Here is a 26966-nt window from a genome sequence, read left to right on the forward strand (position 1 = left end):
AAACGCAATTTTTTGTAGAATCAGGGGCCATAATTCAGGAAGTTCCGATATGCGCGACTATCGAAAGGAACCAAGATCTTTGGGTTATAATCATACATTTCAATGATAAAAATTGTGACCTCTACAGTGTTCACAAGCTAAAAACGTGATTTTTCGTACAATCTGGGACCATAATCCATGAAGTTACAGTCCGATACATGCCAATATCGAAAGGAACCGAGATCTTAGGGTGATAAATCTATATTTCAAGTTTCATTGCTGTTTTTATTAGAGGTAACCAGTGTAGGTTAATAACAGGTCTACACATGAACATAAACAGTTCATATGGGCGGCTTATCTCACTGCCCCATTTCACTCACAAAAGGGAAAATGGACATTTTTGATTTATCTCTTAATAATGAGTAATTGCTCCACCAATCCTCAGACATTCAGCAATTTGTTGTGCCATGCTCCCGATCAACTGTCCAATCATGATTTGAGGCAATCTGACCCACTCCTCTTGCAGTGCCATGGCCAATTCTTGCAGTGTTGTCGGTTGACGTCCACGAACACGTCTCCCTATCAAATTAACTAAAGCAAAGATATGCTAAACAGTAAATCTTATGCAAGAACCGATAGGAATGCTAACATGGATAGATAAACCAGCACGCGGCAGTTTTCATCAACCCTTCCTTGAAGTGTCAAATTTGACAATGAACACCTCCCACATGTATGGCGCTATTGCGTGTCACATGTGCAGCTCAGTGGTTCTGTTGGGACGATAAGTTCTTCATCTGTGAACATACTCTCACAGCATCTGAGGTGTCCATGACAATTTATCTTATCACAATCTGCATAGGTATTTGCATTTCAATATCCCCTACTTTTTTTGAAGAGTATAAGTGTGTAATTTGAATGTATTCAAAATGGCACATATAATCCAAAATGGTAGCTACTCTCACAACAATTACAACAGTAACTATATTAAACAACGATTTCATTATTTTTTAGTAGGTCTCAGATGTTAGTGTTCTAATCTTGGAGAAAAAAATTACCAAACAAACTTAATGTAACTTTCTAAATTTGTAGTCACAAATGACGATCTAAATATTTTACTGTGATTCAGACTCATTTACAACTAGAACTGCCTGAGAGCAGAACTGACATGTTTCGGTACGTGAAGTCAAGTCTTGTCATGCCTTTGTCATGTCAACAATCAAGTTACACCATGAACTATTGAGTATAGTAAAATACAATAACAATACCTATTAAAGTGGAAAAACCTGTCATTTGGAACTTTTAACCAGCAGCTGCCAGCCAGAATACGCCCACATTTTCGAGAGATGGATAGAGAACAAGCTAACAAGAAAGTGATTTTTCCTACTATCAAGGGCCATAATTCAGGAAATTACAATTCGATATGCGCAAATATCGAAAGGAACCAAGATCTTTGGGTTATAAACTTACATTTCAAGTTTCAACAAAATCGGATAAAAATTGTGACCTCTATAGGGTCCACAACCTTGATATACCATATTTTTACGCTATTGAGAAAGAACGGCGGCCATTTTGTCTATCAATTTTGGGCCGATTTTCACGAAATTCGAACTCAGCCATCCTTAGGGTGTAACGGTGATACAATAATACGTTTTTTTTAAATCAGATAAAAATTGTGACCTCTGGAAGGGCCACAAACTAAAAACGCAATTCTTCGTACAATCAAGGGCCATAGTTCAGGAAGTTACGATCCGATATGCAAGAATATCAAAAGGAACCAGGATCTTTGGGTTGTAAACATGTATTTCAAGTCATCAAAATTCAATTAAAATTGTGACCTTTAGATGGTCCGCAACCTTGATATACAGTATGTTTATTGTTTATGTAGTAGGGCAGGGTTCGGATACTGGATGCAGCGGCAGTTAATGTCATGAAACAAACAATAAACAGATATAATTTGATACTTTTTATACGCCCACATTTTCATGTGGACGTATTATGCCGTCGCCCCTGTCCGTCCGGACATCTGTCCGTCCACAATTGTTTGTGGACTCTCTACAGGTCACAATTCTTATCCGATTTTGATGAAACTTGAAATATAGGTTTATCCCCAAAAGATCTCGGCTGCTTTCGATATTGCCATGTATCGGATAGAAACTTCATGGATTATGGCACCTGATTGTACGAACCAGCGGCTGCCAGGCAGGATACGCCCACATTTTCGAGAGATGGATAGATAACAAGCTAAAAAGAAAGCGATTTTTCGTACAATCAGGGGCCATAATTCAGGAAGTTACGGACCGATATGCACGAATATGGAAAGGAACCGAGATCTTCAGATTATAAACTTACATTTCAAGTTTCAACAAAATCTGATAAAAATTGTGACCTCTATAGGGTCCACAACCTTGATATACCATATTTTTACGCTAATTGAGAACAAACGGCGGCCATTTTGTCTGTCAATTTGGGGGCGATTTTCACAAAATTCAAACTCAACTGTCCTTAGGGTGGAACGGTAATATAATAATACGTTTTTTTAAATCGGATAAAAATTATGACCTCTAATGGGTCCACAAGCTAAAAACATGATTTTTCGTACAATCAGGGGCCATAATTCAGGAAGTTACGGTCCGATATGGGCAAATATCGAAAGGAACCGAGATTATTGGGTTATAAACTTACATTTCAAGTTTCAACAAAATCGGATAAAAATTGTGACCTCTATAGGGTCCACAACCTTGATATACCATATTTTTTACGCTATTTGAGAACGAACGGCGGCCATTTTGTCTGTCAATTTTGGGCCGATTTTCATGAAATTCGAACTCATTCGTCCTTACGGTGTAACGGTGATACAATAATACGGTTTTTTAAATCGGATAAAAATTATGATCTCTATAGGGTCCCCAAGCTAAAAACGTGATTTTTCGTACAATCATGGGCCATAATTCCGGAAGTTACTGTCCGATATGCGCGAATATCGACAGGAACCGAGATCTCTGTGTTATAAACTTACATTTCAAGTTTCAACAAAATCGGATAAAAATTGTGACCTCTATAGGGTCCACAACCTTGATATACCATATTTTTACGCTATTTGAGAACGAACGGCGGCCATTTTGTCTGTCAATTTTGGGCCGATTTTCATGAAATTCGAACTCATTCAACCTTAGGGTGTAACGGTGATATAATAATATGGCTTTTTAAATCGGATAAAAATTATGACCTCTATAGGGTCCACAAGCTAAAAACGCGATTTTCCGTATAATCAGGGGCCATAATTCAGGAAGTTACGGTCTGATATGCGCGAATATCGAAAGGAACCGAGATCTTTGGGTTATAAACTTACATTTCAAGTTTCAACAAAATCACGAAATTCGAACTCAGCTTACCTTAGGGTGTAGCGGTGATATAATAATACGTTTTTTTAAATCGGATAAAAATTATGACCTCTATAGAGAGAGAGAGAGAAATGGGGTTTAACGTCCACTCGACACAAACTAGGTCATTTCGGGACCAACATATGGTTAAATTTTATTTCAATAATTCGCTTGCGCGTAGGGGTCTTTAGCAGTGGGAGGAAACCGGAGGACCCGGAGAAAACCCACGAGGCTGGACAGGCGACCCTACTCCTTGTCACGTACAACCGAGGATTCGAAACCACACCAGTCGACTCAATGACAGACTTTATGATACAGCGCGCGCACGCTAACCATTCAGCCATCCAACCCCCCTATGACCTCTATAGGGTCCACAAGCTAAAAACGCGATTTTCCGTACAATCAGGGGCCATAATTTAGGAAGTTACGGTCCGATATGTGCGAATATCGAAAGGAATCGAGATCTTTGGGTTATAAACTTACATTTCAAGTTTCAACAAAATCGGATAAAAATTGTGACCTCTACAGGGTCCACAACCTTGATATACCATATTTTTAAGCTATTTGAGAACGAACGGCAGCCATTTTGTCTGTCAATTTTGGGACGATTTTCACGAAATTCGAACTCAGTCGTCCTTAGGGTGTAACGGTGATATAATAATACAGTTTTTTAAATCGGATAAAAATTATGACCTCTATAGGGTCCACAAGCTAAAAACGCAATTTTTCGTACAATCAGGGGCCATAATTCAGGAAATTACAATTCGATATGCGCAAATATCGAAAAGAACCGAGATCTTTGGGTTATAAATTTACATTTCAAGTTTCAACAAAATCGGATAAAAATTGTGACCTCTATAGGGTCCACAACCTTGATATACCATATTTTTACGCTATTTGAGAACGAACGGCGGCCAATTTATCTGTCAGTTTTGGGCCGATTTTTATGAAATTCGAACTCAGTCCTCCTTATGGTTTAACAGTGATATAATAATACGTTTTTTTAAATTGGATAAAAATTATGACATCTATAGGGACCACAAGCTAAAAACGAAATTTATCGTACAATCAGGGGCCATAATTCAGGAAGTTACGGTCCGATATGCGCGAATATCTAAAGGAACCGAGATCTTTAGGTTATAAACCTACATTTCAAGTTTCAACAAAATCGAATAAAAATTGTGACCTCTATAGGGTCCACAATCTAAAAACGTGATTTTTCGTACAAACAGGGGCCATAATCCATGAAGTTTCGATCCGATACATGCCAATATCGAAAGCATCCGAGATCTTTTGGAGATAAACCTATATTTCAAGAATTGTGACCTGTAGAGTGTCCACAAACAAATTGTGGACGGACGGACGTGTGTGTGTGTGTGTGTGAGTGTGGGTGTGAGGGTGTGTAGGTGTGTGTGTGGGTGTGTGTGTGTGTGTGTGGGTGGGTGGGCTGGTGTGTGTGTGTGTGTGGGTGTGGGTGTGTGTGGGTGTGTGTTTCATGCAAATCAGATTCCTCAGAATCTAACCATAGGATCTTTCTGAAACTTTGACCGATCCCCCATCCCGCAAAAAAAATGGGTGGCAGCTGTTGATTAAATATATTTTTAAAACGTTTTACGAATCCGAAATCAACGAAATTTACGAACGAAGAAATTGACCTACATGTACATACCTATAACTTTGTGACTATTTGACCTATTTTACTAATTCTTTTTTTTTTTGAGTACCTTGAAATATTTACTTCAAATCTGCTATTTCCGATTTTTGATTTTCGAAAATTACGTCATTGACATTTCATACCGGAAGTAAAACCAAACTGAAATCTCTATAATATTAGCACAATTTTCATGAAATTTAGAATGTATGTAGATCTCATTGACCCAACTTCAACGATACCATTAGATATGTCCTAACTTATCTCCCCTTGGAGAAATTAAGGCTTAAATTTTTTTTAAAAATCAACAAAATATAGGTCAGATTGCCTTGAAATTTTTTTTCTATACTAGCTGAGGAATTCCTGATGCACACACAAAATATGAAGTCTGTCGATAGAACCGGAAGTGCCACCATCTTTAAACTTTCGGAGCAGAATTTTGATTTAGGTCAAGTGATCGTCACCATTTTGAAGTGAATATGAAAGATAGGTTGCCAGGCAACGAAACATACGCCCACGGCAGCTATATCGTCCAGGAAGTCAACAAGAGTTGTCGCATATTTTTACTTTTTTTGGTAATGAAACATTTATAATACATTAAAATCTGATTAAGAGTAAAAACTCATTAAGTAATTCACAGAAAACCATTAGAATTTGTTTGTTTTTTATAAAGTTCTGCCCCATGCTAAAGTTTAGTATATGAAACTTTTAACATCATGGATTTAGCTGTTCAAGTCATAAAGATTCATTGAAAATCAATATACTTGTTCGTCTCAAGACCTTAAACTCTGTGTATCAATCTCAAGTCAATCGGATGATAACTTTAGCCTCTAGAGCATCCACAAGATTTTTCAAAGTGATCAAGGGCCATACTCTGGCAGTAATTATCGGAAATCGGTGAAAATCAATAGGCCTTTTCGTCTAATGACCTTAAACACTGTGTATAAATTTAAAGTCAATCAGATATTAACTTTAGCCTCTAAAGCGCCACAAGATTTTTCAAAGTGATCAAGGGCCATAACTCTGGCAGTAATTATCGGAAATGGCTGAAAATCAATAGGCTTCTTCGTCTCATGACCTTAACCACTGTGTATAAATTTAAAGTCAATCGGAGATTAACCTTAGCCTATAGAGCGACCACATCCAACCAGTTTTTAAACAGCTTGATCCATTTTGCTGAAACTTCTGGAACGGGAAGTCATTCCGATTACAGCAATACAAGTTTCAATTATTTCCCTTTAGTAGGGTGACCCACCATAAATAAATATCTCCAAATATCTCGACAAGTACGCCACAATATTTATATATATGCCAAGCCTCAAATCAGTTTCACACAATTATAGTCACGAAATAAACAATCATGTTGTACTTAATAAGCTATGACCATTTAATGATCTATAAATAATAGACTGAAACTGGTTCCAAGTTTCGTCCATAACATCCAGACACTTTTGAGTAAAAGATAGGTTACTTGCCCTTGTTTTGAAATTAGTCTCGCTTAACCAGTCTATCGACCATTCTACGTCTGATTGACAGGTAGGGATAATCAAGACTACTTTTTTACGAAACATAACAGAAAGCTAGAACAAGAAATTGAATTTATTTAATAAGCACTTTAGCCAACTCAACAATTGTTTTAAGAAACTTGTAAAAGTAAAATGAAACTACTGCTAGTATCATGTTCCTGCTAACGGAAGTGATTCAGAGATATTATTTGTACTAAACCAAAAGATGCCGCTCTTAACGGTACAGTTAATGATAAAGCAATTTAAAAAATAAAACAAACATAATTTCTAAAGCTGCTGTAATAACCAAGAAGCTAAATTTTACTGCTATTCAAAATCGTCAACAATAGATTTTTTACGGCTGTAATAGTTGATATATTTGTAGAGAATTGCACGTGCCACGGCTATTTATCGACTCAAAGAGATTGCGGGGTAGTCAGAAATCAGTTCAAGACACGCAATTGAAGCGAGCACATTTAGCCGTGTCGAGACCAACTTTCTGTAGAGTGCACGGGTCACCCTACCTTTAGTTTTCAGATTATTTTTTTGCCCGGGCGCAATGTTTCTCACTATATTTAGAGTTGTAACTTCGCGAGTTTTTGACCAATTTTGATAATTTTTTCTTGTTCTTTTTTCTTTTAAGAGACTTGATATAATCCATGACACGTGACGATGAATATGAAAGCTTTCATATCTGCATGGGACAGTAGCAGATCTAGTTATTATTCAGTTTTTACATGTTAGTGACGTCAAATCTTTAACGTGCACGAAACCAGAAAATGGGCGATAATTGATTGAATATTCAATCAATTTTTGAACCAGTTACATTTTTGAGTAGCTGACAGAACGCAATTCCGAGGTCCCGTGTACACATTGGTGTGACCGTAAAAGATCCCTTGGCAGTTGGAATTCTATATAAAAGTAGACGGGCAAAACTTTCCTCATTCCGAGCAGAACAGTTAGGCGTTAAACCCCCATTTCATTTCATTTCTAATTACACCTTGAGTTTCAACCTAAACTCTAATTACGACTACAATTTTTACTTTGATATTAATATCTATTGCGATTCCAATAGATAACTTCGGTGTGAACCGCGACATTGCTTTTCATCCAATTCGCGAAACTGTTCTTTTTCCATTTTGCGTAGATCTCAGAAACTGTAAGAAGTGATAAGAGTTCTGAATACTGATGTTTTCCCATGTAAGTTGTTAACAGTTAACAATTGTAAGTATTGCGAAAGTTGTGAGCAGCTCGAAAATGATGTAATTCTATAACGTGCACAAAGACTCTGTAGAGACTTTAATCTTTTGTATGAAATCTTTGAATCATAAATATCAGTGTAGGAGAAAAGGGGACCGAGAATTGAAAACTGCCTATAGCATGGTTTTTTTTTAAGTGTACCATAGGTTCCCAATCCCATCTGAATTATGAAATTCCAATTCCTCTTACAAAATCCCTGTTGTCTCAGGGAAGATTGATACATATTCTTCCAAAATATATTTTAAAAAAGATAATTTTTCGCAAAATAATTTTTTTATTGAACATTATACCTAACATGTTGAAATTTTTTGAATCTTATCACTCTAGATGAAATTATATCAAATGCAAACAATGCACATTAAAATTCATATAAATAGCAATCTCTATAGGTAGAATATACATTGAATTATGTTAAATGAATGAAGATGCTATTATTTTTGGGTCATAAGACAGTAAAGATGACCATTTTAGTAAATATAAAATGTCTCTTTTGAATTGGACAGACGCATGGCACATTTATTTTCCATTCAGATATTAACTGTTGCTTATATATATTAATAATTTTCTTCAAAAGTTTAATGTAATAATACATTATCTAAATCTGAAGTTTCATGGGATATGATTTACAAATTAATTTTTAATTTAAAAATTAATTGTATTGCTAATGTTACATGTGGACAGACATTCTGGCAGATTTGTAACATTAGCACTAAAGTTTGAAGAAAATTTCTATTTATAGTGTTGATGTAAGTAGTTACTGAGATATTTTACATGCTAAATAAAGCATAAGATTAAGAATTTAAGATTAATATAATAAATATAATCATATATTTTAATAACCTAAAATTTAAACATTTATCGGGCATGCAACTGTTGCTAATGTTACATAAGGACAGACATGGACATTGTATAAATAACTGTATTACTTGAATTATTGTTTTTAACTAAAAATTCAAATAGTCCGCAATGAAAGGTATTAATAAATTGTATAGTATTTCTAACCTTGGGTGAGTTTTAAATTTAAAATCGGACAAAAAGTATTTTAAATACACGTGCTAACGTAAGGACAGACGGTTTATTTAATCGGTCTGACAATTGACACGTTAGCACTTTTTTGCGGGGGTCAAAGTCATTTTGATCGAGTGAATAAGGCGAGAATGCTGACCGCCATGTTTATGCATCGGGAATCGGAAAGCCGGTTTTCTTTTCTAAAGGCCGTAAAGAAAGTGGTACATTTTGAGTTAATAACGCCATGAAAGGCGAATTAGTGGTGCTAACGTATCAAGGGTGCTAACGTTAACATTTTCGGACAGACAACTGTAAAAATGGCATAATCTATCGACTACCCGTGTCAAATTATCCGTATCCTGTGTGAAAGATCGAGACTACACTCACGCTTCGTTTGCAGTGGTTATTCAAATTCTATAACGTAATATGAAGCCGAAAAGAAGTTCACAAAACAAATGTAAGACCACTTCAATAATGTAGTGGATGGACAGACTAATCAAGTTTTCACTGGGGTTTGAACAATTCAATTTTTGGAACTTGTTATTTTTCTCATCAGTATATTTTTAAGTCTGTTTTAAAGAAGACACACTTGCCATTATAATTATACAAAAATAAATTAAAAATTTTAAAACAAATGTTATTTCAATGTATTCTAAAATCTTGATAAAAAATGACTGTCTTAAATGATGTAATTCATTAAAATATTTGTAACTTCACAAGGTTCAATAACGTGAAACAAGGGCCATAACTCTAGACGTAATAAACGGAAATTGCTGAAATTCAATAGGCTTCTTCGTTTCAGTAACCTAAATCATGCATATAAATTTCAGAAAGATCGGATGATAACTTTTGACGTTAGAGCGTTCACAAGGATCAATAAAGTGAAACAAGGGCCATAACTCTAGACGTAATAAACAGGAATTACTGAAATTCAATAGGCTTCATCGTTTCAGCAATGTAAATAATGCATATAAATTTTAGAAAGATCGGATGATAACTTTTGACGTTAGAGCGTTCACAAGGATCAATAAAGTGAAACAAGGGCCATAACTCTAGACGTAATAAACGGAAATTGACGAAATTCAATAGGCTTCTTTGTTTCAGTAATCTAAATAATGCATATAAATTTCAGAAAGATCGGATGATAACTTTTGGCGTTAGAGCGTTCACAAGGTTAAAAAAAGTGAAACAAGGGCCATAACTCTAGACGTAATAAACGGAAATTGATGAAATTCAATGGGCTTCTTTGTTTCACTAATTTAAATAATGCATGTAAATTTCAGAAAGATCAGATGATAACTTTTGGAGTTACAGCGTTCCCAAGGTTCAATAAAGTGAAACACGGGCCATAACTCTAGACGTAATAAACAGAAATTGTTGAAATTCAATAGGCTTCTTCGTTTCACTAACTTAAATATTGCATATAAATTTCACAAAGATTGTATGTTAACTTTTGGCATTAGAGTGTTCACAAGGTTCAACAAAGTGAAAAAAAGGGCCATAACTCTAGACGTAATAAACGGAAATTATTGAAATTAAATAGGCTTCTTCATCTCACTAATGAAAACAACATATATCAATTTTAAAACAATTGGATGATAACTTTTGGCGTTAGAGCGTTCACAAGAAATTGTGGACGATGGACAGACGGACGGACGGACGGACAGGGGCAACGGCAATATACGTCCACATTTCAATGTGGGCGTATAAAAACTGTAAGAAGCGATAGATTTTTCCTCATGAAAGTTGTCAACAGTTATGAGTTAGACATTAAAGCCCATTTCATTTCATTTCTAATTACACTTTGAGTTTCAACCTAAACTCTAATTAGGTCTACAATTTTGACTTAATATCTATTACGATTCCAGTTTTGACCACAACTTCGGTGTGTCTTGATTACGACCTCAATTTCTAATGTCAACTCTAATTACGTCCTTGAGGTTACAACTTCGATTTCGATGTAAACTCAGATTACGCACAATAAAGTTTTGAATTTGATCATTAAAGTGATATACATTTCGATTTCAGTTTCGACTGCGACTTCGTTGTCGACCGCGATTTTAGATTTTAGATTTTCGGCGTAGACTCTAATTGCGTCTTCGGTTTCGAGCTTAACCTCGACTACAAAATGTCGTCGAGAATGCTATCTTGAGCTCTCCGTGATGTTATCGGTGGGGTGAAAGCCTTCAGTACTCCGTTGGAGTTCTAGTTATCATTATTATTGTAAGCAAACACACGCTACTGCTGTGTCTCTGTTATGTAATAACTAAAGAAATTGTCATTTGGGAATGAAAATTCAATGAAGTAAGTTCAGCTTTTATTAGAGCTTAAATTTGGCTGCAATATTGCTCTGTTGTCGTGGCCTGGGCTACAATTGGTACATCCATTAAAGCTAAGCGTAAGTTAACCAGCGGCTGCCAGGCAGGATACGCCCACATTTTGCAAGAGATGGATAGAGAACAAGCAAAAAAACAAACAGGATTTTTTGTACAATCAGGGTCAATAATCCAGAAAGTTATGGTCTGAAATGCCCAAATATCAAAAGGGACTGAGATCTTTGGGATATAAAGATATATTTTAAGTTTCATCAAAATCGGATAAAAATTGTGACCTTTTGAGGGTCCACAACCTTTGTAGCATACTTTTGCACAATTTGCGTACAAAATGCGACCATTTTGCAAGGCAGTTTCATTTCGATTTTCCCAAAATTCGAATTCAACCTTCATTATGGTGGAATGGTGATATATTTGAACGTTTTTTAAAATTGGAAAAAAAAAGATGTGACCTCTAGAGAATTCGCATGCTAAAAAGGAGGTTACAGGGTAACGGTGATATATTCAAACGTTTTATTAAATCAAATAATAATTGTGACCTCTAGAGGGACCACAAGCTAAAAACGCGATTTTTTGTACATTCAAGGGCCATAATTCATGAAAATACAATCCGATACCCGCGAATATCGAAAGGAACCAAGATCTTTTGGTTATAAACATGTATTTCAACTTTCATCAAAATCGGATCAAAATTGTGGCCTCTTGCACTGTAACATTAATCTCTAGAGGGACCACAAGCTAAAAACGCAATTTTTTGTACATTCAAGGGCCATAATTCAGGAAGATACAATCCGATATGCGCGAATATCGAAAGGAACCAAGATCTTTGGGTTATAAACATGTACCGGGTGACACCAAAAAAGCGTTCATCACCTAAACTTGAATAACGAAGAGGGGTCGTCAGGGACCTCCAGTGGTTCCAGCAGGATGGTGCCACCCCCCACACCTCAAACGAATCATTGGCATGGCTACAGCAGCATTTCCCTGACCGACTGATCAGCCGCAGGTGTGACCCGGAGTGGTCGCCACATTCACCGGACTTGAACGCCCCAGATTTTTATCTGTGGGGATACCTTAAGGACAGGGTGTATGGCAAATACCCCCAGACTATCCCTGATCTGAAGGCTGCAATCACAGCAGCTATAAAAGCGATCCCAAGGGAAGAATGTGGGAGGGTCATCGAGAACTTTGCCCGCCGGATCCAAATGTGCTTGCAGCACCGGGGAGCTCATTTAGAGCACATTTTTTGAGCGCCAGTTAAACAAAGAGTTTTTGTGGTACAGACTTGAAACTTTGGAGATGTCTGCTACATAGACTTAACCTAATGTAGCTGAATTTTTGTGTTAATCTGAATAAAATTTTGAAAGTTATTCGATTTTTATTGATGAACGTTTTTTTTGGGTCACCCTGTATTTCAACTTTCATCAATATCGAATCAAAATTGTGACCTCTAGAGGGTCCACAACCTTGATTTACCAGATGTTTACACTATTTGCGTACGAGGGGCTGCCATTTTGTCCAGCAGTTTTGGCCTGATTTTCACAAAATTCAACGTCTACAAACATTATGGTGTAACGGTGATATACGTTTTTTTAAATCGAATAATAATTGTGACCTCTAGAGGGACCACAGGTCATAATTCAGAAAGTTACAATTCGATATGCGCGAATATTGAAAGGAACCAAGATCTTTGGGTTATAAACTTGCATTTCAAGCTTCATCAAAATTGGATCAAAAGTTACGATTCGATATGCACGAAAATAGAAAGGAACCAAGATATTTGGGTTAAAAACATGCATTTCAAATTTTATCAAAATCAGATGAAAATTGTAACCTTCCTTTCTATTTTCGTGCATATCAAATCATAACTTCCTGAATTATGGCCCCTGATTGTACGAAAAATCACGTTTTTAGCTTGTGGTCCCTTAGAGGTCACAATTATTATCTGATTTAAAAAAACGTTCGAATATGTCACCGTTACACTGTAATCGACCAAAATTGCCAGAAAAAATGGCCGCCCCTCGTACCCAAATAGAGTAAACATCTGGTATATCAAAGTTGTGGACCCTTTACACTGTAACATTGGTACCGTTTAATCTAGCTTATATAGCGTTAATTTCTACTCTGTGTCCAATTATTTATAAATATTGTTGAATTTCGGCGAATAGTGCTCAATTTGTACTTCTATCGAATTTCAATCTCACTGTTTAATTTTGATTACCAAGTGTCTAATTAACTAGTGTTTAGTTTCTCGACACGTGTTGAATTATAAGCGTCCCGTCTAATTAGCACGACTGTTCAATAATTAGTTGGACGGTTCAATTTCCCGAGCCGTGATTAAAATCAGTCAAGGTGTCCAATTACGCAAGGTGTTAAATTTTGTTGTCAAACATCTAATTTCACGTGGGATGTTCAGATATTACGATGTGTTTTAGTTGTTGGTCATCATTCAGTTTTTCTGCCGAATGTCTATTTTGCCGCACAATGTTGAAATACTGTAATAAGTGTTAGTTTTAGTACTGACCTGTTGCGATACGGTGAAATATTATTTTTCAGGATTCATACGACGGCAGGTTTCTGTAATGCCTGTCATTATCCGGGGATTATTTTTCAAGATCACTACGGTGAAACAGATGTTGGATTTTTAATGGCGACGGTTCCGAAGCAAAGCTTTCTTGAGATGCACATACCGTTTCGTCCACAATCATAAAATGTGTATTTATATATCCATTTAAAACAGTATTTCCCACACTGACAACACATCCACGAATGATAAATCTCACGCATCTGATTTACGTGTGTACACGTCGACTCCCTACCCTGATTAAATCCTTTTGTTTAAATGTCTTCGCTATTAAGACTAACAGCATGGGTATTGCATATTACATAATATGGGATCTATAGAAAGCATTTTGGGTTGAAGGGTAGTGTGATTATCTCGGGCAATAAACACAGCAGGCTTGTAGAATTAATATGTCTATTGTGTAAGACAAAATGTGAAAATAAACTAATAATTCTAACTCTTTATTTCTTTTTATTATTATAGCACGGCAACCCTTTTTCGCTGAAGATCAAATAAAACCTACTAAATACATTTCATGCTTATATGTAACGCATAACTTTGCCATACTTTATTTTAGAGAAAGCCAATTTAAAAAGGAATTGTATCATATATTTAAGTTTAAAAAATCCTGTTTGTTTTTAGCTTGTTTTAGCAGAGGGAGGAAACCGGAGGACCCGGAGAAAACCCACGAGGTTGGACAGGCCACCCTATTCCTTGTCACGTACAACCGGAGATTCGAAACCACGCCAGTTCACTCAATGACAGGCCTTATGATACAGCACGCACCTACTAACCATTCGGCCATCCCCCCCCCACGAAATTCGATCTCAACCATCCTTAGGGTGTAACGGTGATATATTCAAACGGATAAAAACTGTGACCTCTATGGGATCCACAAGCTAAAAACTCGATTTTTCGTACAATCAGGGGCCATAATTCACGAAGTTATGGTCCGATGTGCGCCAATATCGAAAGGAACTGAGATCTGTGGGTTATAAACATGCATTTCAAGTTTCATCAAAATCAGATGAAAATTGTGACCTCAAGAGGGTCTACAACCCTGATAAAAATTTTCACACTATTTGCGAATGAAGGGCGGCCATTTTGTCCGCCAGTTTCGGTCCAATTTTTACGAAATTCGAACTCAACCATTCTAAAGGTGTAATGGTGATATATTCACACGTTTTTTTGAATCAGATAAAGATAGGTTGCCAGGCAACGAAACATACGCCCACAGCAGCTAAATCGTCCGGGGAGTCAACAAGAGTTGTCGCATATTTTTACTTTTTTCAGTAATTAAACATTTATAATACATTAAAATCTGATTAAGAGTAACAACTAATTAAGTAATTATCAGAAAACCATTAGAATTTGTTTGGTTTTTATAAAGTTCTGCCCCATGCTAATCTTTAGTATACGAAACTTTTAACATCATGGATTTAGTTGTTCAAGTCATAAAAATTCATTGAAAATCAATATACTTGTTCGTCTCAATCTGAAGTCAATCGGATGATAACTTTAGCCTCTAGAGCGTCACAAGATTTTTCAAAGTGATCAAGGGCCATAACTTGGGCAGTAATTATCAGAAAACGTTGAAAATCAATATGATTCTTCGTCTCATGACCTCAAATACTGTGTATAAATTTAAAGTCAATCGGATATTAACTGTAGCCTCTACAGTATTTACTCAAAGTGATCAAGGGCCATAACACTGGCAGTAATTATCGAAAATAGCTGAAAATCAATAGGCTTCTTGGTCTCATGACCTTAAACACTGTGCATAAATTTAAAGTCAATTGGATATTAACTTTAGCCTCTAGAGCGTCCACAAGATTTTTCAAAGGGATCAGGGGCCATAACTCTGGCAGTAATTATCGGAAATCGCTGAAAATGAATAGGCTTCTTCGTCTCATGACATTAAACACTGTGTATAAATTTAAGGTCAATCAGATATTTACTTTGGCTTCTAGAGCGTCCACAAGATTTTTGAAAGTGATCAAGGACCATAACTCTGGCAGTAATTATCTGAAATCGCTGAAAATCAATAGGATTCTTCGTCTCATGACCTTAAACACTGTGTATAAATTTAAAGGAAATCGGATATTAACTTTAGCCTCTAGAGCGTGCACAAATTTTTTTGAAGTGATCAAGGGCCATAACTCTGGCAGTAATTATCAGAAATCGCTGAAAATCAATAGGCTTCTTCGTGTCATGACCTTAAACACTGTGTATAAATTTAAAGTAAATTGGATATTCACTTTAGCCTCTAGAGCGTCCACAAGATTTTTTGAAGTGATCAAGGGCCATAACTCTGGCAGTAATTATCGCTGAAAATCAATAGGCTTCTTCGTCTCATGACCTTAAACACTGTGTATAAATTTAAAGGAAATCGGATATTAACTTTAGCCTCTAGAGCGTCCACAAATTTTTTTGAAGAGATCAAGGGCCATAACTCTAGCAGTAATTATCGGAAATCGCTGAAAATCAATAGGCTTCTTCGTCTCATGACATCAAACACTGCGTAAAAATTTAAAGTCAATCGGATATTAACTTTAGCCTCTAGAGCGTCCACAAGATTTTTCAAAGGGATCAGGGGCCATAACTCTGGCAGTAATTATCCGAAATCGCTGAAAATGAATAGGCTTCTTCGTCTCATGACATTAAACACTGTGTATAAATTTAAGGTCAATCAGATATTTACTTTGGCTTCTAGAGCGTCCACAAGATTTTTTGAAGTGATCAAGGGCCATAACTTGGGCAGTAATTATCGGAAATCGTTGAAAATCAATATGATTCTTCGTCTCATGACCTCAAATACTGTGTATAAATTTAAAGTCAATCGGATATTAACTGTAGCCTCTACAGTATTTACTCAAAGTGATCAAGGGCCATAACACTGGCAGTAATTATCGGAAATAGCTGAAAATCAATAGGCTTCTTGGTCTCATGACCTTAAACACTGTGCATTAATTTAAAGTCAATTGGATATTAACTTTAGCCTCTAGAGCGTCCACAAGATTTTTCAAAGGGATCAGGGGCCATAACTCTGGCATTAATTATCGGAAATCGCTGAAAATGAATAGGCTTCTTCGTCTCATGACATTAAACACTGTGTATAAATTTAAGGTCAATCAGATATTTACTTTGGCTTCTAGAGCGTCCACAAGATTTTTGAAAGTGATCAAGGACCATAACTCTGGCAGTAATTATCTGAAATCGCTGAAAATCAATAGGATTCTTCGTCTCGTGACCTTAAACACTGTGTATAAATTTAAAGGAAATCGTATATTAACTTTAGCCTCTAGAGCGTGCACAAAATTTTTTGAAGTGATCAAGGGCCATAACTCTGGCAGTAATTATCAGAAATCGCTGAAAATCAATAGGCTTCTTCGTGTCATGACCTTAAACACTGTGTATAAATTTAAAGTAAATCGGATATTAACTTTAGCCTCTAGAGCGTACACAAGATTTTTTGAAGTGATCAAGGGCCATAACTCTGGCAGTAATTATCGCTGAAAATCAATAGGCTTCTTCGTCTCATGACCTTAAACAATGTGTATAAATTTAAAGGAAATCGGATATTAACTTTAGCCTCTAGAGCGTCCACAAAATTTTTTGAAGAGATCAAGGGCCATAACTCTAGCAGTAATTATCGGAAATCGCTGAAAATCAATAGGCTTCTTCGTCTCATGACATCAAACACTGTGTATAAATTTAAAGTCAATCGGATATTAACTTTAGCCTCTAGAGCGTCCACAAGATTTTTCAAAGGGATCAGGGGCCATAACTCTGGCAGTAATTATCGTAAATCGCTGAAAATGAATAGGCTTCTTTGTCTCATGACATTAAACACTGTGTATAAATTTAAGGTCAATCAGATATTTACTTTGGCTTCTAGAGCGTCCACAAGATTTTTTGAAGTGATCAAGGGCCATAACTCTGGCAGTAATTATCAGAAATCGCTGAAAATCAATAGGCTTCTTCGTGTCATGACCTTAAACACTGTGTATAAATTTAAAGTAAATCGGATATTAACTTTAGCCTCTAGAGCGTACACAAGATTTTTTGAAGTGATCAAGGGCCATAACTCTGGCAGTAATTATCGCTGAAAATCAATAGGATTCTTCGTCTCATGACCTTAAACAATGTGTATAAATTTAAAGGAAATCGGATATTAACTTTAGCCTCTAGAGCGTCCACAAAATTTTTTGAAGTGATCAAGGGCCATAACTCTTGCAGTAATTATCGGAAATCGCTGAAAATCAATAGGCTTCTTCGTCTCATGACCTTATACACTGTGTATAGATTTAAAGTCAATCGGATATTAACTTTAGCCTCTAGAGCGTCCACAAGCAATTGTGGACGCCGGACCGGACGCCGGACCGACGGACAGACGGTCGTATAAAAATTGTGACCTCTATGGGGCCCACAAGCTAAAAACGCGATTTTTCGTACAATCAGGGGCCATAATTCAGGAAGTTATGGTCCGATATGCGCGAATATCGAAAGGAACCGAGAACTGTGGGTTATAAACATACATTTCAAGTTTAAAGTAGCTAAGTCTCTAACTCAATATCATCCAAAATCTTCAACATTGAAAACACAATTTATTTGTCAAATTAATTCAACATTCATGTTGTGATCTTATGGGAAAAAGATGGGCTGTTGATATCCAATATTTAAGACAAAATAAACATTTTACCATTGGTACACGAATCGTGTACCATAATGCGCTTCAGCCCCAGTTGTATCAAGAGACTCGACGGACGAGGCTAGACACATTGCACCAAATCAAACGGCGTATGTAGACTGGAATAACCAGACGCTAGAAATTTGCACTCGCTTGAGACTGCTGGCTTATTTCGCCGAACATAACTGATTTGAAATTGGAGTAAAAACGGAAACCATTGAATGTAAATCAGTTTATATACATTCATATTACAGTATTATATGCGTTGCTACCCACTTTTGTCAATTTCTAGGTCCCAAATGTTAGCCATTTAGCTCCTTTAAACCAAATTGGATAAAAATTGTGACTTCTCCAGTGTTCACAGTCTAAAAACATGATTTTTCGTACAATCAGGGGCCATAATCCATGAAGTTACAGTCCGATACATGCCAATATCGAAAGGAACCGAGATCGTAGGATGATAAACCTATATTTCATGTTTCATTGAAATCGGATCAAAATTGTGACTTGTAGAGTGTTCACAAACAATTGTGGATGAAAATGTGGGCTTATATTATAAAAATCCTCAAAAAAATATAATTTTCAACACACATCATCATAATTTGTGTTGAAGTAAATGGTTTTATCTTTGTGGTAATGCATTTTACACTTTCAAAGAGACATTTTATATGTACACAAGTACCATAACATTACCCAAGTAAAATCTTGGATAGCCATTGGATTTTTCAATATGGATTGGTTAATTATATGTTAAACATTGTTAAGCTATGTAGTACCTTTTGGGGCCAGATCACTTGATAGCTAAAGAATTACAAGCCTATAACTTTTTTGATGATTACAAAACTTGCTCAAAGGAAGTCCACTGCTGTGGCTGGAATCAAAGACGGATGTTATCAATAGTGAAACCATTTCTAGGGGCACCCTCCTAAAGCCCAGTTTGTTCAGCCTCTATTATGATAAAATTTCTAATTGATCGGAACAATATTTCAGAGTGAAATCTTGACAGTTGGTGACAGGCTGTATGTTTCTAAATTAATGACAAAACCTATAATTTAACCTATAAGTTAATTTTTTCAATGTAATTTGTAAACAATAACGTTTTTCCCCACTGACCCCTTTGCACTACAATCTTAAAATTCCATTAGCTATTACTCTCGTGTGCACCCTTACTTTTGGAACTCGTATTATCGACTCCGCTCAAAACACCTGGCACGCTGCCATCACTAAGCCTTAAAGATATCCCGTGACGTCACAATAGGGACGTTCACTACTATTCCTACTTTCGAAAATGAAGCACATCTGTGGAATTTGCAGGGAGATTTTCACGCGCTCATACAACTTGAAGCGGCACTACCGTAGCTTTCATACCCAGCTTAAGTTCTGGTGCAAATCGTGCAATCGAAATTATAAAATGTTGGACAATCTCACCCATCACCAGAAAACGAAACACCAAGTTGAAATCTTGGACAACGCTGTGAAACAAACCATCGGTCATCTTTCCCCTCAATGTGAGGAAAGTTGTTCAAATAATAGCATCAAAAACAGGGATGCTACTATTACGGACAATGTCTCGGGATGCTACTATTACGGACAATGTCTCCGAAACACCGGAGGTAAAATATGACAGATCGCCTTGTCCTGTACCATTCCCAACCATGAGTAATTGGGAGGCCTTTTATGAAGGAGTCGATCCTTGTCTCGAACTAAAGGCCTGGCCAGTTTTTCGCACATTGAATGTGATGATTTGGCAGAATCAAACATCAGTAAAGAAGACTGGGTATTTTTATGTTTCAATCGAGAAACACAAAAACAACTCTGTGAGCTCCTTGTTGAATTCAAAAAAGACTTTCCTAGAGCCACTTTTCAAAGTATGCGAAATAGTAGCATAATTCTCAGCCTAACACAAGGCAGAATATGAAAACCAGGGACGAGTTCCCAATTAATTTAGCCGTGGTACCCCCACGGCGATATCTAATAAAAAATTAGTGCATACACGCCCTTAACCCAACAGAGTTATTTTTAAGCCCTCGTTAGTTTAGAAAACTTTAAACTTAAAAGTTCAATTAAGGGTTAGGAGCCTTGAGTCAATGCTAATTAGCATAATCATGACGGCAAATTTCTTAGCCGAATATCTTTGCACACTTTTCGGAATAATCGACTCCTGTGCCAAAGATCGACTCCGGTCCATCTGTGACGTCACATGTGCTCAGGTGCCCACCGACACTATATATAGAGGGCCACCGCACATCCTCATTTAAGCCTGAAGAGTTCAAATAAGAACGAAACTAGTAGCTGAGAGAAATCAGGAAGGGCTGTTCGCCTACTCACAAATTTTTTACTATGTAATTTGTAGTTTTAAGTAAATGGGTTTTTAATTCTCACCTTTTTTGTTCTTTCTCAACTTGTGATTGCAAACTTTTGTAAGCAGAATAAGAAGATGCTGTGAAACTGCTATTATCTAACCAATCCAAATTCTGATCTGAAAGTCAAAGGTAAAAAGAATGTTGCATGGCCATGAAACAGCTCTGCTAATCCAGTTACTAAGGCCACCTTTGTAAAAAGGTCCTATAGAAACAAGAGCACCGCTATCGCTACAATATACATCCACATATTGATTCATATGGTACTTTTTGAAATAAAGTGGGTGTGACATTACCCCTGGGGGTCGGGACATGCTATTCCTACGGTATAAGATAAGGAATAAATATGCCAAGTTCAAAGATGATCCATTCAGCTTCAGAATTCCAGCCTGTAGACAAAAAATGCAGAAATTTTGGCGTGGACCAATATGAATAGGTACAAGCCTATGATGGAAATATGTTAATAATTGCAACCTGTAGATTATTTACAGACAAAATATGAAAAAAATGAGGGTGTGGTACCGCCCAACGGGAGGGACCATGTACTGAAATCAATAGTTGCTATCCCTGGGGTATAAGGAATAAATATACTAAATTCCAAGATAATCCATTCAGAATTGTGGCCTTCAGACGCTAAAAACAACAAAATGGGCGTGGCTCTGCCCCTGGGGTTGGAACATGCACCAAAATCTATAGTTGCCGCCCTTAGGCTATAAGTATACATATGTCAGGTTTGAAGATGATCCATTCAGAATTGCGGACAGTATACGATAAACACAAAAATTGGGCGTGGTAGGAGTCGGGACATGCACCAAAATCAAAAGTTGCTGTCCTTAGGCTATAAGGAATACTTACATCAACTTCCAAGACGATCCATTAAAAATTGCGGCCTGCAGGCAACACACAGACACACCAAGTAAATGGGTGTGGCTCAGCCCCTGGGAGTCGGGCATTCACCAAAAACAATAGGATCTTCCTTAGGGTATAAGGAATAGGTATGCAAAGTTTCAAGATGGGTGGCCAGGCAACAAAACATACGCCCACAGCAGCTAAATTGTCCGAGCAGTCGACAAGGGTTGTCACATAATTATTCTTTTGTAGGTGATTAGGGGAATTTAATAGACAATTTCATACAGATGACATTATAATTTTCATCATTTGAGGGTTCACAAGGTTCTAAAAACTGAAAGTTTAACAAGGGCCACAACTCTGGAAGTAATCTACAGAAATTGTTGAAATTCAACAGGCTTTTGCGTTTTACTAATTCAAATAATGCATATAAATTTCATACAGATCAGATGATAACTTTTGTCGTTCGAACGTTCACAAGGTTCAACAAAGTAAAACAAGGGCCATAACTCTAGAAGTAATTGACGGAAATTGCAGAAATTCTTCTTTTCACTAATTTAAATGATGCATATGAATTTCATACAGATTAGGTGATAACGTTTGTCGTTTGAGCGTTCACAAGATTCAACAAAGTGAAACAAAGGCCATAACTCTACATGTGATTAACAGAGATTTGCTGAAACTCAATAGGCTTGTTTTACTAATTTAAACGATACATATAAATTTCATACAGATCGGATAATAACTTTTGTCGTTAGAGCATTCACAAGGTACAACAAAGTGAAACAAGGGCCATAACTCACGGCATAATTAACAGAAATTGCTGAAATTCAATAGGCTTCTTCGTTTCACTAATTTAAATGATGCATATAAATTTCATACAGATCGGTTAATAACTTTTGTCGTTAGCGCGATCACAAGGTGCAACAAAGTGAAACAAGGGCAATAACTCGAGAAGAAATCAACGGAAGTTATTGAAATTAAATATCAATTTCAAAACAATCAGATGATAAATGTACACTGTGCACAAGAAATTGTGGATGGACGGACCAACGGACTGACGGACGGGGGCGATGGCAATATACGACCACATTTCCATGTGCGCGTATAAAAAAGGGAGTCGAGGGGTGCAACCAAAGTCTTGCTCAACATACCGAGAAAAAAATATTTTGGAACCACTTCTAGTGACTTTTCCAAGAAAAAAAAACATGGCAAAGTCGACTATAGAAATAGCAATTTGTCACATTTAAAACAGTTTGTGACATTCTTATTACCGAAAAAAAAAATCTAAAATAATGATTACATCATTTTAGTCTTCCAAATGATTGGCCCACATTCCAAGTCTTTTTTAAGGCTTACCCCAAAACCAAAATTTGACTACATGTACATTGTATAGAATCCGATAAAATTCTATAGGACCCTAAATTTTTATACCTACAGGGCACAATTCTTTATGGATTGTCTTGAAACTTATTCCTTATACCATAAGGATGATCCCTATTGCTTTTGGTGCATGCCCGACCCCCAGGGCCAAAACCACGCCCATTTTTTGTATTTGGTTGTCTGTCATATACAGGACGCATTTATTAACGGATCGTCTTGAAACTTAATCATGCGTAAACCATGTGATATTTTCCCGCCTTTTCCAAAACTTCTACTCATTATGATAGTGTTCAGACAATACCAGCAGTGAACTTAATAAAACGCAGGAACAAAATGCATGCTAGAAGTTTTATTATCGAGAATCGTGATAGCCAAATAACTATTGTGAGGACCATTGTTTATTTCATATAGTTAATAAAATGAAATGAAATGAAATGGGGTTTAACGTCCTACTGTTCTGCTCCTAACCTGGGCTAATGAAGACGAGCATACGCCATACAGTGTGCTATGAGGGAAATTGTCAAGGGATCTTTTACGTGCACGTCAATATGTACATGGGACCTCGTTTTTTTCGTACCATCTGAACGACTAGACAGCTGTCCTTGTCAGGCCCTCCATCCTGCATCACTGACAAGGGGAATCCACACTGGAAAATATGAATGAACTTTCTCGGCCAATGCAGGGATCGAACACCTGACCTCCAGGCTAGCGAGCCAGCGTCTTACCCACTTAGCCACGTGATCCCCATATAGTTAATAAATTTGTTAATACTTATCAGAAACAATTTAAACAAGCCAACAGTGAGGCTGATGTCCCCCGCCAAAATCCCAAAATAAATAGATGACACATATTAATTAATCGTACCTTTATTTTTTTCAAAAGTATCCAGCAATCAAACAGATTATCACCTATACACTAAGTTTCATCACTCTCTATCAGATAGAATCAAAGTTATCTTGTCTCAACGCATCGACCAATCAAATTACGTAGCTCTGCTTAGCTTTAGATCGAAATGTTAATCATTGAACTTAGTCGAAGACATTCCCCTAATGAACATCTACATCAAGTTTAAACATTTTACCTCAATTAAAAGCAGAGTTGTTATGTTCCAAAGTCTTGACGAATCAAATTGCTTATCTCTCCTTAGCCTAAGCAGAAAATTCTTATCATCGAACTTAGTCAAGGTAATGATATAATGAATCTATACTCGGGAGTTTCATCACTCTCACTTAATTATAACAAAAGTTATCGTGCCCCAAAGCATCAGCCAATCAGATTGCTTATCTCTGCTTACCGTAAGCAGACAATGTATCAAGGCATTCACCTAATAAACACCTACAAGTTTGAACATTCTACCTCAATTAGAAGGAGAGTTACTGTGTTTCAAAGTCTCGAGCAAGTTTGAACATTCTAGCTCAATTAGTAGAGTTATGGTGTTCCAAAGTCTCGGCTAATCAAATTGCTTATAGCTCTGCTTACCCTGAGCAGAAAGTGCTCATCATCGAACTTAGTCAAGGTATTGATGTGATAAAATTATCACCAAGTGTCCTCACTTTCACTTCATTATAACCAAAGTTATTGTGCCCCAAAGAATCAACCAATCATATTGCTTATCTCTGTTTACTGTAAGCATACAATGTTCATCATTGAACTCCATCTAGGCATTCACCTAATGAAAGCCTACACCAAATTTGAACATTCTACATCAATTAGAAGGAGAGTTATGGTGTTCCAAAGTCTCAGCCAATCAAATTGCTTATCGCTCTGCTTACCCTGAGCAGAAAATGCTCATTATTAAACTTAGTCAAGGTATTGATGTAATGAAACTATACACCAAGTTTCATCACTCTCACTTAATTAGAACTAAAGTTATCGTGTCCCAAAGCATCAACCAATGAAATTGCTTATCTCTGCTTACCCTAAGCAGAAAATGCTCATAGTCCGATTGGGTTTATTACATAATTCCCATCCGTAGGCTTTTCGGGTAGAAATCGTGGAATAAGTTTTATTTTAAAGGTTTTGATGTTTAATGACAAAAAACCAATGTTGACATTTTTTCTAAGTAGCTCTTCATAGTATGGGAGGCCATTATTTGAGGGTAGCCATTTTGCGATAATATTGAACTTATTTTTTTTTATGTTTACCTTATCTATAATGTTATTGACAATTCAACTGTGATTTGGCAATGTATTAATATTGGCAGGGGTCGTGAAAATATTTCAGATTTTTGGTGGGAAAATTGGACGATGTGCTTATTTTGATTCAGTAGTAGTGTTTGGTGCCAATAAATATGTTTTCAGGGGCACAGATTCCATTTCTGCCAGTTACAAATGTGTAAAATGATCACATGTAGATCTATTTTGCATATTTCCAAGAAGGCGGCCATTTTTTTGGCGGGAAAATGTGACGATGTGCTGATATTGATTAAGTGGTCGTCTTTAATTTGGTGTCAATATATATCTTTTCAGGGGCACAGATTCCATTTCTCTCAGTTACAACAGTGTAAAATGATCACATGTTCATCTATTTTGCATATTTCCAAGATGGTGGCCATTTTTGGCAGAAAAATGGGACAGTGTTCTGATATTGATTTAGTAGTCGTCTTTTTGGTGTAAATGTATGTTTTCGAGTCGCAGATTCCATTTCTGCCGTTTACAACTGAGTAATATGATAACATATTCACATATTTAACATATTTCTAATATGGCTGCCATTTGTGGCGGGAAAATGGGACGATGTGCTGATATTGATTAAGTAGTAGTGTTTTGCGTCAATATGTTTTCTGGACGCATTTCTGCCATTAACAGCTGCGTGAAATGATGGTATGTTCCCTCATTCCACATATTTCCAAGATGGCTGCCGTTTGTGGCAGTGCGTTTTCTAAACACATTACTGAAACGGTTTCTGAATTCAATTCTGCTATGTATAAGCTTGTAGCATGTTCCTGGAAGCCATTGCCGTGTTTTACTCATTAGGTATATTATCCAACAGTGAAAATTCCTCATCCGAGTTGACCACTGAGCTAATATCGATTTTCCAGGAAAAAAGTGCATTTACTTGGTCGATCAGTCTGATTTTAAGACTTGGTTGCACCATCAAGACTTTCAGTTTATGTTGTTTGTCAGTTATAGATGCAAAATTAACAATGGTTAAAAATGTAGAACAGAAGTGTATGATAGTAAATATAAAGCAATATATAAAGAAAAAAAAACAAGGACTGCAAAAGAAATCTTAACACTTGCTATAAACCAGCGGCTGCCAGGCAGGATACGCCCACATTTTCGAGAGATGGATAGAGAACAAGCTAACAAGAAAGTGATTTTTCCTACAATCAAGGGCCATAATTCAGGAAATTACAATTCGATATGCGCATATATCAAAAGGAACTGAGATCTTTGTGTTATAAACTTACATTTCAAGTTTCAACAAAATCGGATAAAAATTGTGACCTCTATAGGGTCCACAATCTTGATATACCATATTTTTACGCTATTTGAGAACGAACGGCGGCCATTTTGTCTGTCAATTTTGGGGCGATTTTCACAAAATTCAAACTCAACTGTCCTTAGGGTGGAACGGTAATATAATAATACGTTTTTTTAAATCGGATAAAAATTATAACCTCTAATGGGTCCACAAGCTAAAAACATGATTTTTCGTACAATCAGGGGCCATAGTTCAGGAAGATACAGTCCGATATGGACAAATATTGAAAGAAACCGAGATCTTTGGGTTATAAACTTATATTTCAAGTTTAAACAAAATCGGATAAAATTTGTGACCTCTATAGGGCCCACAACCTTGATATACCATATTTTTACGCTATTTGAGAATGAACGGCGGCCATTTTGTCGGTCAATTTTGGGCCGATTTTCATGAAATTCAAACTCAGTCGTCCTTAGGGTGTAACGGTGATATAATAATACGTTTTTTTAAATCGGATAAAAATTATGACCTCTATAGGGTCCACAAGCTAAAAACGCGATTTTTCGTACAATCAGGGAC

The 26966-nt window shown here is 36.6% G+C and overlaps 1 long non-coding RNA gene across 1 annotated transcript in view; it reads right to left on the reverse strand.

Moving 5' to 3' along the window:
• Nucleotides 1-6506: 6506 nt before the first annotated feature.
• The window catches only part of LOC126820706 (uncharacterized), a 30268-nt gene continuing 9808 nt past the window's right edge, over nucleotides 6507-26966 (reverse strand). Inside the window, exons 2-3 of the long non-coding RNA XR_007680095.2 lie at nucleotides 20752-20848; nucleotides 6507-6590 (exon numbers count right to left, since the gene is read on the reverse strand). This is a non-coding gene — a long non-coding RNA (uncharacterized LOC126820706). The remainder of the gene's footprint in view (nucleotides 6591-20751; nucleotides 20849-26966) is intronic.

The sequence above is a fragment of the Patella vulgata genome, chromosome 5 (genome assembly GCF_932274485.2).
Source record: "Patella vulgata chromosome 5, xgPatVulg1.2, whole genome shotgun sequence".
NCBI classification, from domain to species: domain Eukaryota; kingdom Metazoa; phylum Mollusca; class Gastropoda; family Patellidae; genus Patella; species Patella vulgata.